Raw genomic sequence first — 17,426 nt, forward strand, 5'->3', positions numbered from 1 at the left:
TGTCTGGATCAATGCACATATCTCAGTGAGTTTTTTCTAAGATGAGTGTAAAAAACTTTTTTTTTAATGGAAGCCTTAATTTGCTAGGCACAACTCTTACTTAAAACATAATGTACTTAGTCAATAGCCATGTTTTACAGAACTCTTTGTCAGTTATTAATCAGACTATGTAACATTTGTTCCTTGAAAAGTGTAAAATTCTTGCAAAAAGGTGGTATGAACAATTATAAACAGCTAAAACATATGACAAGCAGATGGTAGAGGAGCTGGACAGTTCCTGAAAATCACATATTAGGATGGAATTGCTGAGGTCCAGTGAGGGTAAGTAGCAATTCAGTATCACCCAACTGGGTAGTAGCAGAGTTGCCTCTTACAGCCATATATCAAAATCAGTGCCTTATTTAGTGTCAGTGTTTATATAGCTCTTGAATTGGCTGGAAGAAAAGCCTTTGAAACTTGAGGTGGGGAGGCATGGGAACCCTAAGTGGGGGAATGTCAAATGCAGAGTGCTGGATACTCATTCATGTCCCTAACTGCTGCAGGTTGCCCAAGTGAAAATACCCATGTGTCTATTTTATGAAGATTTAAGTTTGTAGACAGTATGTCTCAATGTCCCTTGTATAAGAAATAAAAGCTCTGAGCATGACAAACAATTTCCTAACCCAAAATCAAGACACATGTTGTAAAGCATGTGAGTATTTTTAAGGTTATAATAAGCCCATACAACTGAAATTAGAACTTTCATTTTTCTATTAGTTAAAGGATCCCATAATAATGAATTAATTATCCTCAAAATACTAAAGGCGTGTATGGGAATTTCCATACAAAACACAACGATGCCTTAGCATATGTCTGCTTTATTCTCATGACAGTAGTCTCTTTAGCTACAGCATATAGGAGCTAGATGGTGTTAGAATGTCTAGTTCATCAAGCTAATTCAAATAAGAGTCTGTGAAAGGAATACAAGGTTAGCAAGACGAGCATGTAAGAAAGTCAGAAATTCAGAGGTGACTAAGGACATGGAATAGGTGCTCCACTCTATCTGTGCATGTGTGTGTGTGTGTGTGTGTGTGTGTGTGTGAGAAGGAAGAATGTTCTTCATTTCATCTGTGTAGTTACTTACCTCAGTCACCATCCACAGAAGAGAAGATCAATCTGAGTCTTAGTTTTTAGAGCTGAAATATTTTCCTACTCAGGTCTTTGAATTACTAGGCTAAAATGCCTGGTTCTCACATCTGCTTTCCTGTGGACTACAGGACAGGGAGACAGAAATGGATGAACTGGGAAAGAACCCTCTGGGCTTCCCTAAAGGTCATAGAAGTTGAGTTCACTGTGAATTAAGTGTAAGAGTGGAGGGTGGGGAACACAGACTCCAGAGGGTGACTGTCCAGAATGTCACCTCTTCTTCTGAGCTGAGTTGAGCTCCAGAGGATCACAGGAGGAGAGCTTTCAAAGGCGTTTTCCTCTTCAATGTCATATTCCAAGCCATGCACAATTATCCAGAGTGTGATTTCCATAAAGCAAGGCCAAAGGTCCTTGACAATCACAAAGAATACTTCTCTTTTCCTTTCATGTTAGCAGGGCCTTTTCTTGGCTCTGGACAGCTGTGAAATGCGGTGCTTGGAAGGTATAGGCTTCCCTCTTTTCCATCATGTCCGCCTTTCTTTTCCTTTGTAACTTCTCCCTCTAGTTAAGAGACAAAGCAGTTTGAAGGATTTTTCTGGGCACCAATTAAAGGAAGCAGTCGAAAAGCTAGAAAGTTGGACAGAGAAGGTCAGATCCCTCTGAGAACCCCATGCAAATGCCTGTGCAGGAAATAGCATTTCAGCAAACCCCACGATAACTTTAGGTGTGGTTTTTCTTTGGTAACTTCAGCTTGTTTATTTGGACTTGGGCAAGAGAGCATACATAATGCCATTTCTGTCTCTTTCTGTCACATAAGTGCAAGGAATGAGTTTAGACTTAAATTGTAAAGTGTTTAGGATGGGGAGGGGTGGGGAAAGTCAATCAATCAATTTATCTCTGTAACTTATCATCTCCAAGTCAATTGAAAACCAACAGATTTTCTGAGAATGCTAACATGAAGGTAATTTCTTCAAAATTATTTTTTGGAACAAGTATGAGCAGATATAAATATGGTGAAATGTGATTATCAGTTTTTCTCCAGTTACGAACCTGTCATATGGATTGGAGCAAAGGTAGTTAAAGTTGTACAGTAGCTGTTGTGGAGCAATCCCTCCTTCTCCCAGCATGTCTGTCTGAAGATATAAAGTTGCTTGTTAAGCTCAGGAGCATTTCCAGAAACCTAATTTAAGGTCTCAGCTTCCTAGCAGGTAGATTTTGAGTTTTACACTTGTGAAGTGGAAACCATAGGAACTTTATGATACTGTGTTTAATTTTCATATGCAATTTGAAAGTGACCTCTATCTTCTCCCCTTATTAATTAATGAACACATACATTTTGGTGCTTTCACTGTTACTCTTTTAATCCTTTGAGTAAATGATCTTATTTGTTGCCATGCATTCTTAGTCTTCCTGAAGCTGCTTTTATGTCAGGAAGATGTTAAGGCTGTTTGATGGATGACATGTCAGAGAAGAGGTAGTTGGCTAACTCATTCCTTATTACTCCTGGAATGTGACAAGCTTCAGTTTCATTCAACAAGGTTTGCCCAGCTGTGCATAAGGAAACTGTATGAGACCTTGGAGTTCAATCATTCAGCAAAATAAATCAGTCAACAAATATTTATTGGATAATATTTATTATCCACTTTGTTGGTAGAATAAGTTGTCTAGAGTTGGAGCTGGAATGTATGGTATTACTAATCCACAGAAAAAGAATTTAAGCTCAAAAACTTTTAATCATCAAGTGTTGCAGATAATCACTTAAGAGGCATTCAGAGGAGTTGACTATGTTATTAAAAGTTCTGTGTAAAATTGTGTGTGCTTTATGGAGCAATAGATACAAAGTCTAAAAAAAATTTGCAGACAAGAGTTCCACTGCATCCTTCAAATAGAACAAAGGAACAGACCAAACAAACAAACAAAAACATCAAAAGACTCTCTTTAGCAATACAGGGTTGATGTCTTTGAGTAAGCTTAGCTTCTTGAGCTATATGCTATCCAGGTATGTTTTGACTAAAAAGTAGAACAGATAAAAGAACAACTGCCCTATAGGAGGTTGAATGGGTCAACATGGGAACATAGCCCGAACCAAGCCATGAACTCTGTGCAAGTCCATGTCAGGGGTTCTCAAGAGGTGTTCGTGCTGCCTGTGGTCTGGGGGACACTTTCTGGCACTCTGCCATGCAGCCTAAGGAGAGTGTGGATTCTTGTCATAATAACAGCTGCCTTCTGAATTGTTACTGTGCCAGGAACTGCTCTAGAAAGCTTAGCATATTTTCTCATTGAATCCTCACAATAACCCTTGGGGCTAGTTAGTCTTTATTTTACAGATGAGAAAATCGAGACTTAAATAGGTTTGGTACTTTTCCCAAGGTCAAACAGCTAATAAGTGGCAGAGTTAAAAGACCCATCTTGTTCTTGCTTGGAATTCATGCTTATGTCCACGACACATACTTTCATCAGCTTGTAAGAAGAGCTTATCCTATTTGACACCATGTCTGATTTTATGAGCAGGCTCTTTAAATTTATGTATGGGTAAAGGAGGTGGAAGCATTTAGAAATATGATGCATCTTTAGATGGATTTGCTGTCATTTTCTCCCTTCTCTGTGCCCCCCTTATAATGTTTTTCATTTCTATGTAGTTATTACTTTATATGTCTCCTCACCCAATGTGACCCTATTTTCCTTCTCTAGGATATGTCCTGATAAATAAGTGATTATTGAATGAAAGGATGAATGAATATTTCCCTCAAACTAAGAGCTAGATCCTTTATCCATCATCACTAGTTATCAAAATTTCCATTTTCTATTCAGTGTTTGACTGTAGGACAAGATCAAAAGTGGTCAGGTTCATTGCAGTGTCTAATCTAACTTCTGGCTAATGAAAAGGCTTCTCAGTGGGGGCAGAGAACTATAATTTGACTCATGCATGTGTTCTCAGCATCATATTTTAGTGTTTGACAAATGATATGCTTAACAGTTATTTATTGAATGGCATAGTCATCATCATTACCTAAAAAGAGTAAACATTTATTCCACAACAAGTATGTGTAAGACACTAAGTTAGGTGATGAATGGAATGCAGAAGAGCATAGTAATAGTGGTCAGCATTTCCATGGGCTGCAGGGTGCAAGTACTTCTCTCAGTGGAGTGTTGCACTGAGTCCTCCCCAAAACTGCACAGGCACTGCTGATACTTCAGTGTTGGTGATGGAGAAACTCACTCCTAAAGAAGTTATGCAAATTTTTTTCTCAAGGGCCCAGAGCTAGTAAATGGCAGAGCCTAGACTTCAGCCCAGGCCAGATGTTCTAAAACCCAGTAGTCTTAGTTGTGGTAAAAATCTTCTTACCTGGCATTGAAAATTCTATTTATTTAAGGAACCATCAAACAATGGTCCAAAAGTAACCAAGTATGTTTTCTCTTAGCTTAAAACATGTCAGTCCAGGTGAATTCACCAAACTTTTGCTTTAGAGTCAAGCTTTGCTCTCGAGTCTGGACCATTCCCTTGGAATCCTGCTGTCTTCCTTGCACAGATCACACCCCCAATGCATTGTCTATATTTTCCTGTTTCCATATGTATTAAGTGAAGCCAGAATTTAAGGATTTTGAAAAACAATTTTCAGCACAAACTCTTTCCAGATTTCTATGATTTTTTTCCCTCAATCTAATTAGTTGTTTCATAAACACCAAGAGTATTTTTTAAAGCAATCTCTATTATTTCTCTAAAGGCTTCAACCTAGTTCTTATGCAGAAGAACTCTTTTTTTTAATGTATATTTAACAGACATACTCATAAGATTTTATTGTTTAATTAAAAAAGCCAAAATTGGTGTCATAAATATACCTGGAAACAAGCACAAGCAAGTCTTGGTAAGTAAACTATTCTACTGGTGGGAGCAGAGGTGGACAAGAGAGTAGCTGATAATCATGAACATTCAGCACCCTCAGACTTCAGCTAATGCTTTCAGAGGCAAGAGGACATTAATTAATCGAGTAGAGTTTCCTTAAGCAAACTTCTGCTGTTTTACTCATATTTATTTTTCTTTCATAAACACTGATATAACATTTAATGTATGCCAACCACTGTTTCTAGTTGTTTTACAAATATTAATTCATTTAATCCTTAAAACTATTCTCTGGGTACATGATATTATAATCCAGTTTTACAGGGAGGAAGCTGATAATCTGAGAGGTCCAAGGACATACACCTAGTAAGTGGTGGAGCTGGGATTTGATCTAGGTACACGCTCTTAACCCATTAGCCTTGGACCTATCAAACAAAAATCATTATACCGGCCCCAACAGCTATAGTCCAGATAGAAAAGGTCATATACATTTCCCAGACAAACTTGTGTATAGTAATTACCTAATGAGAGGTCCCGGAGTTCACAAACATATTCTCTGGTCTTGTTCACTAAAGATGCAAATGAATTCTCAGTTAGCATTTGGTAAGCCTCTCTTACAGTATCCAGTTTCCTTTTTTTCCCCCTTTTTCCTTTTCTAAATGATAATGATGAACAGGGGCCTTCAATTGTCTTTTGCTAAGCCACTTTCTCTTATCTCTTTACAACTTTTTCTTGTATGTGTTACTGTTCTTTATGAGTTCCAGACCCTGGAGTGATAATGAGGAGCACATGTGGGAGGCCAGCAGGCTGGAGGCACACACTGGAAATTCTCCAGAGGGTCGTCCTGGAGGAATATTTCAATCCTTTCTCTCTGTCTCATGGATTCTGCACAGTAATAACCACAGCTTCCTGAGAGTTGGGATTCAAGGTCGCAGAGGAATTGTCATCTCCCAATCAAACCACAAATTTGGGGGCAAACATCTTTACTTTTGATGCCATATGAACTACTTCTGTGTTCTTTATTTATAGACCTGTAAGAGAGGGGAAATGGTAAATTCTTAACAACTTTTGACCGGCAATGACCTCCTCCCTCAGAAAGTGGTTTTGAGCTCTGAGAACACATATGTAATTTGTATCAAAGAAAATGTATTGCATTTTTTTAGAGAGCAAATATTCCTTTTAAAGAGGTAATATTCACCATTGGTCAATGATCAGAAGTACAATAGTTCTACAGAAAGTCTTCCTCTTAACTCAGTTCCTGAAGTATCTAGCCCATCTCCAGGAAGCACACACCATACCCTGTTAAAAGAAACACTTTAAAATAAATATTAAGTGGTCTGAAATGCCTTAACCTGTAAGACAAATGGCTACAACAGCTAAGAAGAGGAATTTTTAATGCCATATTTGAACTAAAACATGGCTTCAAAAATATCCGATTTTCTGGAATTTTCTTGGCATCCTGTTAATTCTGAGAGTAGGTGACAGAACAAGAATTCTAACATAAAAATACAAAGTTGTGGTCCAGCATTTGGACTATGACAGATAATTTTTCTACATAGAACACATATTATGATGCATTTTTTAAATAATGAATTGAAGTTTGGTTATGGTGGTTTTATTAGAGAAGAGAATTAAACTACATCATTTAAGATACCTTTGAGAAGTCAATTTTCAATCTTATATCTTGGCTCAATTATGAATGTAATCAGAGGTCTTTTGAAACATGACAAATATCCTTAGAACTTTGTATGGAGATCCTTTAAGATAAGTAAGAGATAAAAGTTGTTCCAATATGGAGCAGTAATTAGTACAACCATAGATGGGACCACCCCTTCCCTAGCCATAACCCCTAGAGATGTGTAATGCACTAGCACGTCATCCATTGCACTTAGAAACAATCACAGAAAGAAACAAAAGCCCATAGTCGCTGCAAACTGTGGCTCACAGTGATCAGCATGTCAGCAGGGATGGAAAGAGCCTTAGACGTGTCCCAAATGAGAATCAGGATTAAAAGTTGTTTTTGAGTAAGGATATACATTTTAATATATATATATTTCTTTGGTGCTTAAAAATATAATTACTTCTCTTTTAGAAGTTCAGAACCCAACCCCTCACCTGTACTCAGTTACAAGTTGTAAAATTGAAAGATTGGGTGCCAAGTTCCAAAGCATTTTTATAGCTGCATTTGTTTTTAATTTTTGACTCCTGTTGTTACGGAGTCAGAATAAGGATATTAAGGAGGAAGGGAGAGAGAACACCTAGTGGCTTCTATAAATATTTTAACACTACATTCCCGGGAAAAGATATACCTGGGAGCGCTTCAGCTCATGCTGCCTTTCCCTGAGTTTGCTTGAAGCACCTGTGTGCTGTCATGTAGGTGAAATACATAAACAAGGACTGGGTCCTGATTTCAAGCTGATGTGACTCAGATGAATCTCATCAAGATTATCCCCCACACATTAAATCAAAAGAGTTTTGCTTTTGATGAAAAAATCTGGTAATACTGTATAATATTTTGGCTGTGAGGAGCCAGTTTACACTCAGTTCTGGGATGGACTTACCTTGCGTTTGAATACAGTGGACCCTTGAACAAAGCAGAGGTTCGGGTCACTGACAGTCCCCCACCCCTGTCATGCAGTCAAAACCCATCCACATATAACTTTGAATCCCCAAAAACTTAACTACTAATAGCCTGCTATTGCCTGGAAGCCTCACTGATGACATAAAGAGTCAATTAACACATATTTTGTATGTTATGCATATTACATACTGTATTCTTACAATAAAGTAAGCTAAAGAAAATATTTTTTCAAATTATTGTGAATCTCCAACATTTTTTCTAATATATTTACTGAAAGAAATCCTTGTATACGTGGACCCATGCAGTTCAAACCCGTGTTGTTCAAGGGTCAAGTATAGGTAGACTTGTCTCGGTATTTTCTTTCACATAACAAGACAGTGTCTAACTTGGTGCTCAAGATAGCAAAACCCTCCAGTAGAACATAAGATGTTTACAAATCTCCATTGTGAAAAGGAATGTAACAGATAGCAATAATTTATGTTTTATTTTTCATAAATACCCTATATTTCATAAGAAAAACCCTCAAATGAGGTTTATTTATTTGGTTTCTGAGTCAGGGTTGCCTGCACACAAAGGCAAATTTAACTTACAACTTCGTTATGATTAGCCTTACAGGGGACAAGAAGAGCATAATTGAAATTCCCAGAGAGTTTCCCAAACTCATTATGTTATCCTTGTCATCCCCAACTGGACTGTTTTAAAAATAGTAAAACTGCCTTAAGCAAGATTAGAAGGTATGAATTTCGTTTCCTTTAAGTCTTAGCTGCCAGCCTCTGAAACAAGAAGCAGAGAGAGGAATCAAGAGTTGAATATGCTTACAGAAATCCACAAACTTGATTTTAAAAATACCTCTGAATATGTGTGATTTGATTAGAATAATGGGTCTCATGTTATGAGGACTGCGTTCTGGGAATCATAATATTCTGAGTGTTGCTGATTGCCAGGTTTAAAATAATAATTTGTGTCTGGGGTTTGGTGCTATTATGACATTTGTTTTACTATGGCAATCATTATTACTATCATCATCATCAACATCATTTTATAAAAGCACAGTTTGCTGTGTTATATGTGACCCCAATTTAGGCCTTGCTCGGCTGAATGACACCTGTCTATGAACAGGCATGTCTATGTCTGCATGTTCCAACCTTCAAAGGATTATATTCTTGACCCCAGCAAACTGCTCTTACAATTTAGGGTCTGTGACCCTGGGTGAGCAGTGTAGCTGCCAACATGTCTTATGCAAAAGCATGCTTTATTTGAAATGAAACAAATGAAATGAGATTAACATAAAACTTCAGTCATTATTGAGCACCTACTATGTGTCAGGCATCCAGATGGGTGTGAAATACAAAGTTCTGTGAGATCTACACAGCTCTTGTCTGTGGGGAGTATGCACCTTTGGGAGAAAGTGTCATCAGGATGCATGGAGAGAAAGTGTGAAGGTCTGTGCAGACCCGCAGCAGGACGCCTGAGCCAGCCTTGACAAGCATCAGGGACGGCTTCAGTAAAGACGTGCTGCTCCTTTGAGACACCAAGAGTCTATAACAGCCAAACCTGAGAAGCGAGGGAAGAGAAGCCATGCTTTTGAAGGTAGTGAGCCTCAAGGGAGCAGCAAAGGAATGGCATTCAGTGTGGTGAGCATGAGGGCAGGGGAGGGGAAGCCGTGAGGGAGGAAAGAAAGGAGGGCAGCGTTCAAAAGAGGTCATGCAGGGACTTCCTCAACTTGTTAGTGAATTTGGTCACTATTCTATCAGCAATGGGAAGGCCTTGAAGAGTTTCAGGAAGCCAGTAATATTATTATGTTTGTTTTATTTAATTTCACAATGATTGGAATTGAGAAAAAAACAGGGATAGGTAACAGTTCGGAAAAGGTTACAGAAATCTAAGTGAGAGATGTTAGATGACAATGATGTCAGAAAAGAGTAAATGATCTTTAGGAACATATAGCAAATAGAATGATCAATTCTTGGTGAATAATAGCTGCGGTAGGCATGAAACCTAGGTATCAAACTTGAGTTCCTGGTTGGTTCAGTAGGTGACCCAGTCTGGGGAGAAAGTTGATGAATTCCATTGTGGGAATGTTGCAGATCAAGGGTTGGTTGGAAATCCAAGTGGAAATATCTAGAGGACCTCTGGATATTGGGATTTCAAATTTAAGAGCAAATCTGCAAGAAGCTGTAGTATTGGGAATCATCAGAACATAAGCTGAAAGTAGACAGGGTCATCCGGACAGTGTGTGATAAGAGAGAGCAGCAGTTCTGAACACTTTTATGGGATGGATGGAGATGTTCCAGCCCAGAAAGCCTGCAGTGACCAGCTGGCCCCTGAAGGAGATACAATTCTCATGTGAAAGGTAACCTCCTTGTACCAGGAAGAAAGAATACATTCATGTGAGCCCAGAGATGGCACAAGAGGAATCTGCAAACAAACCTTCTTCCAATAGTTTCCACCCATATATTTACCATCCCACCATTTTGCCAGCCATAGAAGCCTAAAACTGCTTTCATTTGTCCTGTCATTTCTCTATGTCTTTATTGTCCTTTTGAAGATGCTATAGTAGCTGGAATTCTGAGTGACCATTTTGAGTTACTTCTGGCTTAGGATTCTCCAGCATGCTATGTGCTGCATTCAGTTATGAACCCTTTTGTTTATCTCTTCAACAAACAGAGTAAGAGGCTGAGAAAGACAGATTAGAAAAATGGAAGAAAAATCTGGGGAGGTGAGGCCATGGACTAAAACCTGAGAACCTTTCAAGCAGAGAGAGTACAGTGGTGCAAATCCAGTGTGACTAGGACTGAGAAGTGTCCATTGCATTTGGCAACAGTAGGTCCCTGGTGACCTGGCAATAGCAGTCTCACTGAAGTGGTGGTAGTGAAATTCACCTTATCCCAGGGGAAGAGGTGTAGGAGGTGAGGGAATGGCAACAAAGTATAGGCATCTTGTTTTTAAGTTTGGTTTTAAAAAGGGAGGAGAGAAGTAAAACAAGTTCTTTTATACAAACAAAATTTTCTTACAACAGCAGTTAATTTAACTATTATTCAGAACTGTACAATATTATATTTAAAACATAATGGTTCTGGAGAACATTTCAAAGGAAATGCTCTTCTATTCTTAAATGTTTTGAATTTGTGCCAATACTTAATATTCAAAATTCCTGTTTAACATTTCACCTTTCAATTTAATTCTATTTCTCTTAACTGAAAAAGTTAAATGTTTCTTCAATGGGCATATTTGGCCCCACAAACATGTGCTTTCAGCCATTTTTGCCACCAAAAAGTCTTTTAGGTTGCTGGTTTACACAGCCAAAGGGTACTCCAACTGCTCAACACCAGCAAAAAGAAAGAGTTTGCCAGATTTTCATACCTTCCCTAATATAGTCTCTTTTTCCACTGAGAAATAATTGAGCTACCTTAAAGCCTAACTAATTTAACCTTTGTCATTTACAGATGAGGAAATAAATGCTTGGAGTTACTATATATCCACAAATATAGAATATGTAAGTGAAAGAATGGGAGCCAGAGCTCATATCTCAGTGATTCGGCAGCATATCTGACCTTTGCCCATGGAATACATGTCTCTTAATGTTGACGGAGTCCCTTTCTAATCATAAAGGTAAGGTTTTTAAAATGAGATAGATTCCCTCTGCCTTGTGATATTAATAATTATTAGTAATCACTTGCATTTTACATGAAGTGCCAGACTCTTCTGTAATGCCTGCACATATTAAAGACCTCTCTATATGAGATCAAATACAAACTACTTTAGCAGGGGGGCACCTGAGAATTAATTTTAACAGAGTTTGTTTCCCTACTAAACTAAAGCCATGTTAGCACTTCTGTGTGATCGATTAACCACGAATTTAAATAGAGATCTAAGAGTTCTGATTGTAAGCATTGGGCAAGCTTCTCCAACATTGTGTAGAAACTTTTCCAAACGCTGTAAAAATTGAGATAATTCTGTTCCATATTAAGAAATCACTCCAGACACTGAGTAGGAAATTTGATTGCTCAAAATCCTTCTTTGTTGTGCTTAAAACAAAAAAGGAAATACTGTCAGGAGACAAACTGATGAAGAAATGGTTGAAAAAAAGTATTAAAACCAAAGTGACAATTTCGGCTATTGTAATGAAGAGATTTGGGGACAATATATAAATACAAAATTTTTAGTTGCAAGAAACAGTGATATCCTGAAACTACTATAAAGATCCAGTCTTAAAAACTTGAAGAAGAAGGAAAAAGAATATTCTCTGTATGTCTCCTTCCAAAGAACTGGTTCCAGGTTTTCCACATACTGTTAATTGACCCACCCCATCTGTGATATTTTCTATAAAACCCATGATGACTTTTTATATTCTCATGGAGTTTTGCACCTGCCTCAAAATTTAGAGACACACAAAAGATTGGTTTATTTTACTTGCATTCTCTCCGTTTTTACTTTGATTATATTATTTAAAGTGCATATACCTATTTTTGATCAAACATTTCTATTAAATATTTTCCATTAAAAAATAGTATACAGAGAAAAAATAATATTCATATGAATAAGCTCACAAACAAAAAAATTAAATATTGTAGGGAAATGAGGGAATGATTTTCTAGATCAAAGTATTAAATAAAAAATCATAAATTTTAAAACTCAATAACATAAAAATGCCAAACAAATAAGACTTTTACATATTTGGACAGATAATCATGAGTGACTCTATATATAGAGTCACTCTATATATAGTATAATTACATACCAATATAGCATATCAGCATATCAGCCTGAACTCTATTAAGACAAAATAGAAAGTAGAAGGAAACTGATAGCGTTCTTGTTTGTTTTGTAGTGTTTTTGCAGTTCAGTGTAATAGAAAACTAAACAGATAATATGTGACAATTGCTTATTTTCTAAAAGGATGACTCTGGATTTTTGTTTGTTTGGTTACTTTGTTTTAGAATTAGAATGGAGTAGCCTTAGAAACAGATATACTCCATGAATTGAGAAAATAATATAAAACCAAACCATTTCACAGAAACTGCTGGTATGTAACATTTTAATATGAATGAAAACGTCCTGTTAAAAGAGTTCTATTACATCTGTGTTCACTATTATAAAATATTGGCTTCTGTTGTACACAGGTTTACAATGTTCAAAGTGCTTTCACTGATACATATCTTTTATTTTCATAACCTTCTTGTGAAGTGGCCAAAAAGTTGTAAGTATCAATTTTTAGGTGAAGAAGGTGAGGTAAAGATTAAATGTTTAAAAAGAACAGCTGAATCTCAATACAGAGTTCTTTGCATGTGCCACAGTGACACTGAAAAGACTCATTGCTTTTGACTTAACTCATTTATCCTGATTGTATGTGTTAGATCAGAATACATCTTCATGTAAATATTGAAACAAAATATATATCTTGCTCATTAATATTGATTAATTATGCTTTAATACATTGTACTCTTTATTTTTAGAATACCAAAATTATAACAAAAAGTAGCAACTGTAATGGTCAGATTTGTTGATTACCCACTTAGCAGTTAACATGTACTTGGGCTACTTATCCCAGGGGCAGGGGAGTGGTCCCTTCTGAGTATAGGCATGAAAGGAGTATATTATCTGTGGTGGGCTTAAAAACACCATTACAATAAGAAAGAAAACTTGTCCATCTTCCTTTTATTAGTAGTATACCTGAAACTCTAAATAATGTCAGTGACAAAATACTCCCCTCTGCCACAGTAGAATCCCACCATCCATACTCCATTGTCCTATCCCAGTGCATCATGTATGACACTTGAACTTATTTATCAGAGTCCACCTGAAGATAATCTATGTTGTGTGGTTTAAGGTGGCAAATACTATTTTTCCTTTAATTTGCCATAGCAGTGAGCATCTGCAACTCATGAGAAACACACATCTGCATATTTTATCTTCTCAATAGTGCTTTCTCAGAGATACACGTTTATGTAATACTTCTGTAGTTTAATTTCATACTTTATAATACAATTTATATGACCAATCCAATACAAGTTATAGTTGTGAGAGAAAAAATAAATCTAGTATATTATGCAGACCCCTGCTTGGTAGCTATTGTTTGCGTGGCTTATTTCTGTTATGAAAACTACTGCTTGAAGGAAAAATTAAATAGTTAAGTGTGGAAAATATTATGAATAAAGACTTGAAAGTCTGTGAAAGAACACCAAGACTACACACACACACACACACACACAATGCTGTAGTCACCAGAACTTGAATAAAATCACTAATGTAAAGCCAAGTCAATTAAGTTCTGTTTTTTTGGTTAAGTTAATTACATACTAATATAGCATATCATTAACAAAGTATCTTAATTTCAGGAAGCAATGTAACTCTAGTTGTATGTGTGGATATGGGAAAAACATGTAAACTGGAAGACTTCTACTTCTAGTAATAATGAAGTAGGTAATTCAACCAACATTCCTGCAAAAAACTACCGCCAAAGCTGAACAAAATATTCTTTAAATCTCTTTGATGACATTGGGAAGTTAACAAAATAGTAAGAAATTACTGGGGCAATAAGATCTGGCAGAAAACTGATGCCAGTGGAGGTGAAGTCAGTATTCTGGAGTTGTTTTTCTCCTAGGTACACTTAACTGATTTCAGTGACAGTAAACAAGAGCTCGAAAGGCTTAATGATCCGTTTGCAACAACATGGATGGACCTCGAGGGCATTATGCCCTGTGAAATAAGTCAGAGAAAGACGAATACTCTGTGATGGTATTTATATGTCCTATAAAAAAGTGGAACTCATAGAAACAGAGACTAGAACAGTGGTTACCAGCGATTGGACAGGGGTGGTGGGGGAAGGGGGTTTGGAGAAAAGGGGATATATTGGTCAAAGGGTACAAACTAACAGTTAAAAGATGAATCAGTTTTAGGGATCTAATATACAATTGGTGATTTTAGTTAATAATATTGTGTCATCTAATAGAAGGTTGCTAAAAGAATATATCTTAGATGTTCTCACCACAGAAAGAAATGGTAACTATGTGACCAGATGAAGGTGGGAGCCAACAATATGGTGTTAATCATTTTGCAGTACATAAATGTGTAAAATCAGCATGTTTACACCTAAAATTTATACAACGTTATATGTCAGTTATACTACAAATAAAACTGAGGCAGGAGGGGTCAGGGAGCGGATACTTAATGTTGTTTTTAATGTGTCACTAGTCTAGTGAGATAAAAATTAGATTATCCAGATTTGGGAGCCCTACTGAAAACCTTTGCTTACAGTTGGAGACACGAATGTTGAGGCCCTAGTTTTAAAGGTAAATTGCAAGTGGACAGAGTGTTCTGGGGATCACAGTACAGTTTTGAATCACTACAATCACTGAAACTTGGTTGATAGAATCAGAGAGACCTAGCAGGATAGAACACAATATCTTTCAGTCCTCAAATTATTTCTATGTTCAATTTTTGCTAATAAAATGAATAACAACAAACCACAGTAATCAGACATAAAAGGGGACAAGCCAATGTGGGTAGACACCAATAAAACAACAAAAAGAAACAACCACAGAACCACAAGAGCGCCAGATGATGGAGTCATTAAATACAGACTTTAAAGCTATTATTCTTACTATATTAAGAGACACAAAAGGCAAATTAAATTTTTAACAGAGATTTGGAAACTATAATAGAGAATCTGATTACATTTGTAACACTGAAAACTATAATAACTAAAAATAAGATCTAAATGAATGGGGTTAATAGCAAATTACACTCAGATGGAGAATTAGTGAGCTGGGAAACAAAAAAAGATCTAGAATGAAGAAGAAAGTGGTAAATAGATGGAAAATGGAATAGTGGGTGTGAGACATAGATATATACTGAAAAGATATAATACAAGTTTATAAAGTCCTGTAAGAAGAGAAGAGAGACAATAGGAAAGAAGCAGCAATTGAAGAAATAATGGTTGTGAATTTTCCAAAACAGTGGAGAGATCTTACAAAATATGCAAAACTTCAAAGCAAGAAAATAAAAGGAAATCACATCGAGACAAATCAAAGCAAAACAGAACCACAGGAACTCCTTATAAGTAACAAAAACAAAGAACAGACTACTTTTAAAGATGAAAAATTTGCCTGACAGCTTACTGCTTAACAGAAATACTACAAACTTGTAAAACATGGAATAAGGTCTTTAAAATTTGAAAAAACAAACAACTGCTGAGATGAAATTCTATAGCTAATAAAAATAACCTTCAAGAATGAAGTTACGAAGATATTTTTCAAATAAAAAAATGTTTAAAATAATAACCTGTAGACCTATTTTAAAATAAATAGTGAAGTTTTTCTTTTTGGAAGAAGGAAAATGAGAGATGCTGAAAAGCATGTAAATGATAAATGTATAGATATATCAGAGTAAATATTAATGTGTACAACAATAATAATGGTTTGTAGGGTTTGTAATGTGTATGGAATTTAAACATATGGTGACAATGATGAGTGGGAAGGGTAGTTAAGTGGAAAAATAATGTCCTGAGGTCTTAGCATTGCTTCTGAAGATAGTTAAAGAACCAATTAATTTATATTTTAATCAGTGAAAGATGCCTGTTGTAATCTTTGGGTAACTACTAAAAAGTATTTATAATATATATTGATCCAAAAGGTAATAAACAAATAGAAAGGAACATCAGGCTATTATTACATTAAATATGTGTGAACTAAACTCTACAATTAAAGAGCAGAGATTGTCAAACTGAAAAATAAAAAAGGCATATCAATGACATAAATATAAGTTAAGCAGAAAAATATAGAAAAAGAAATACCATGGAAACAATCAAAAGAAATCTAGTGTCACTATGGTAGTATTAGACCAAGCAAATTTAAGAAAATTATTAGAGGTGAATATCAGTTCAAAATGATAAATGTTTTGATTACCTGGAAAATTAATTCTAATTTATAAGCTTATTTGAATAAACTGAAAACATATAAAGCAACAATCAACAGAGTATAAGGAGAAATAAACAAATCTGCAGTTACAGTGGGAGATTTTTAACACATATCTCTGTAACTGATCAATCTTCAAATGAAACAATCAGAATAAAGATTTGACAGAATTATTATTGACAATAAATTTAACTAATAGACATGAGGGCATAACTGAACCTAATAAATTTTGAAAAATATATTCCTTTAAATAACACATGGCATTTAGGAGGAAAAATATGCTGGGCCATAAAGAAAGCCCCAATAAAACAAGCCTCAACAAGTTTCTAACATTTATTTTATGTCTATTAGTCTATTATGTCTAATTTAATGTCTATTTACTTAATTTAATGTTGCCAACAGATTTTGAAGGTTTGAAACCACATTGACCATAATAAAATTAAGCTAGAAATCAATTTTAAAATTAACTCAAAAGTCTTTTATTCTTTTGTGGAGATCAAGATGCGTAATTAACCAATGGATCAAATAAAGTAAAATGTAAGTTAGAAAATATTTTTTAAAAAAGATCACCACCAACAATAAGGAAAAATTTTTTAAGTTATGAACGCTGTGCCAATAACTTCGAGTATTTAGAACAAATTGTCATATTTCTAGAAATGTAAAATACACCAGAACTGAAATAAAAATATAAAATCTAAACCTTATAATATATTATTTTCTAATTAAATATGTTTTCACAAAGAAAACCCCAAAGATTGCTTTTCTAATGAATTATACTGAATACTTAAAGGAGAAATAAAACTAATCTTTGAGAACAGTGAAAGAGGGAACATTCCTCAACTCATTTTCAAGGTCAGCATAACTGTGATTCTAAAATCTGTCAAGGACAATACAAAGAAAAATACTAGCCATTATTACTCATGACTTCAGATGCAAACATCCTAAACAAAATATTGTACAGTTG

Source organism: Manis javanica, chromosome 7 (assembly GCF_040802235.1).
Source record: "Manis javanica isolate MJ-LG chromosome 7, MJ_LKY, whole genome shotgun sequence".
Classification (NCBI taxonomy): domain Eukaryota; kingdom Metazoa; phylum Chordata; class Mammalia; order Pholidota; family Manidae; genus Manis; species Manis javanica.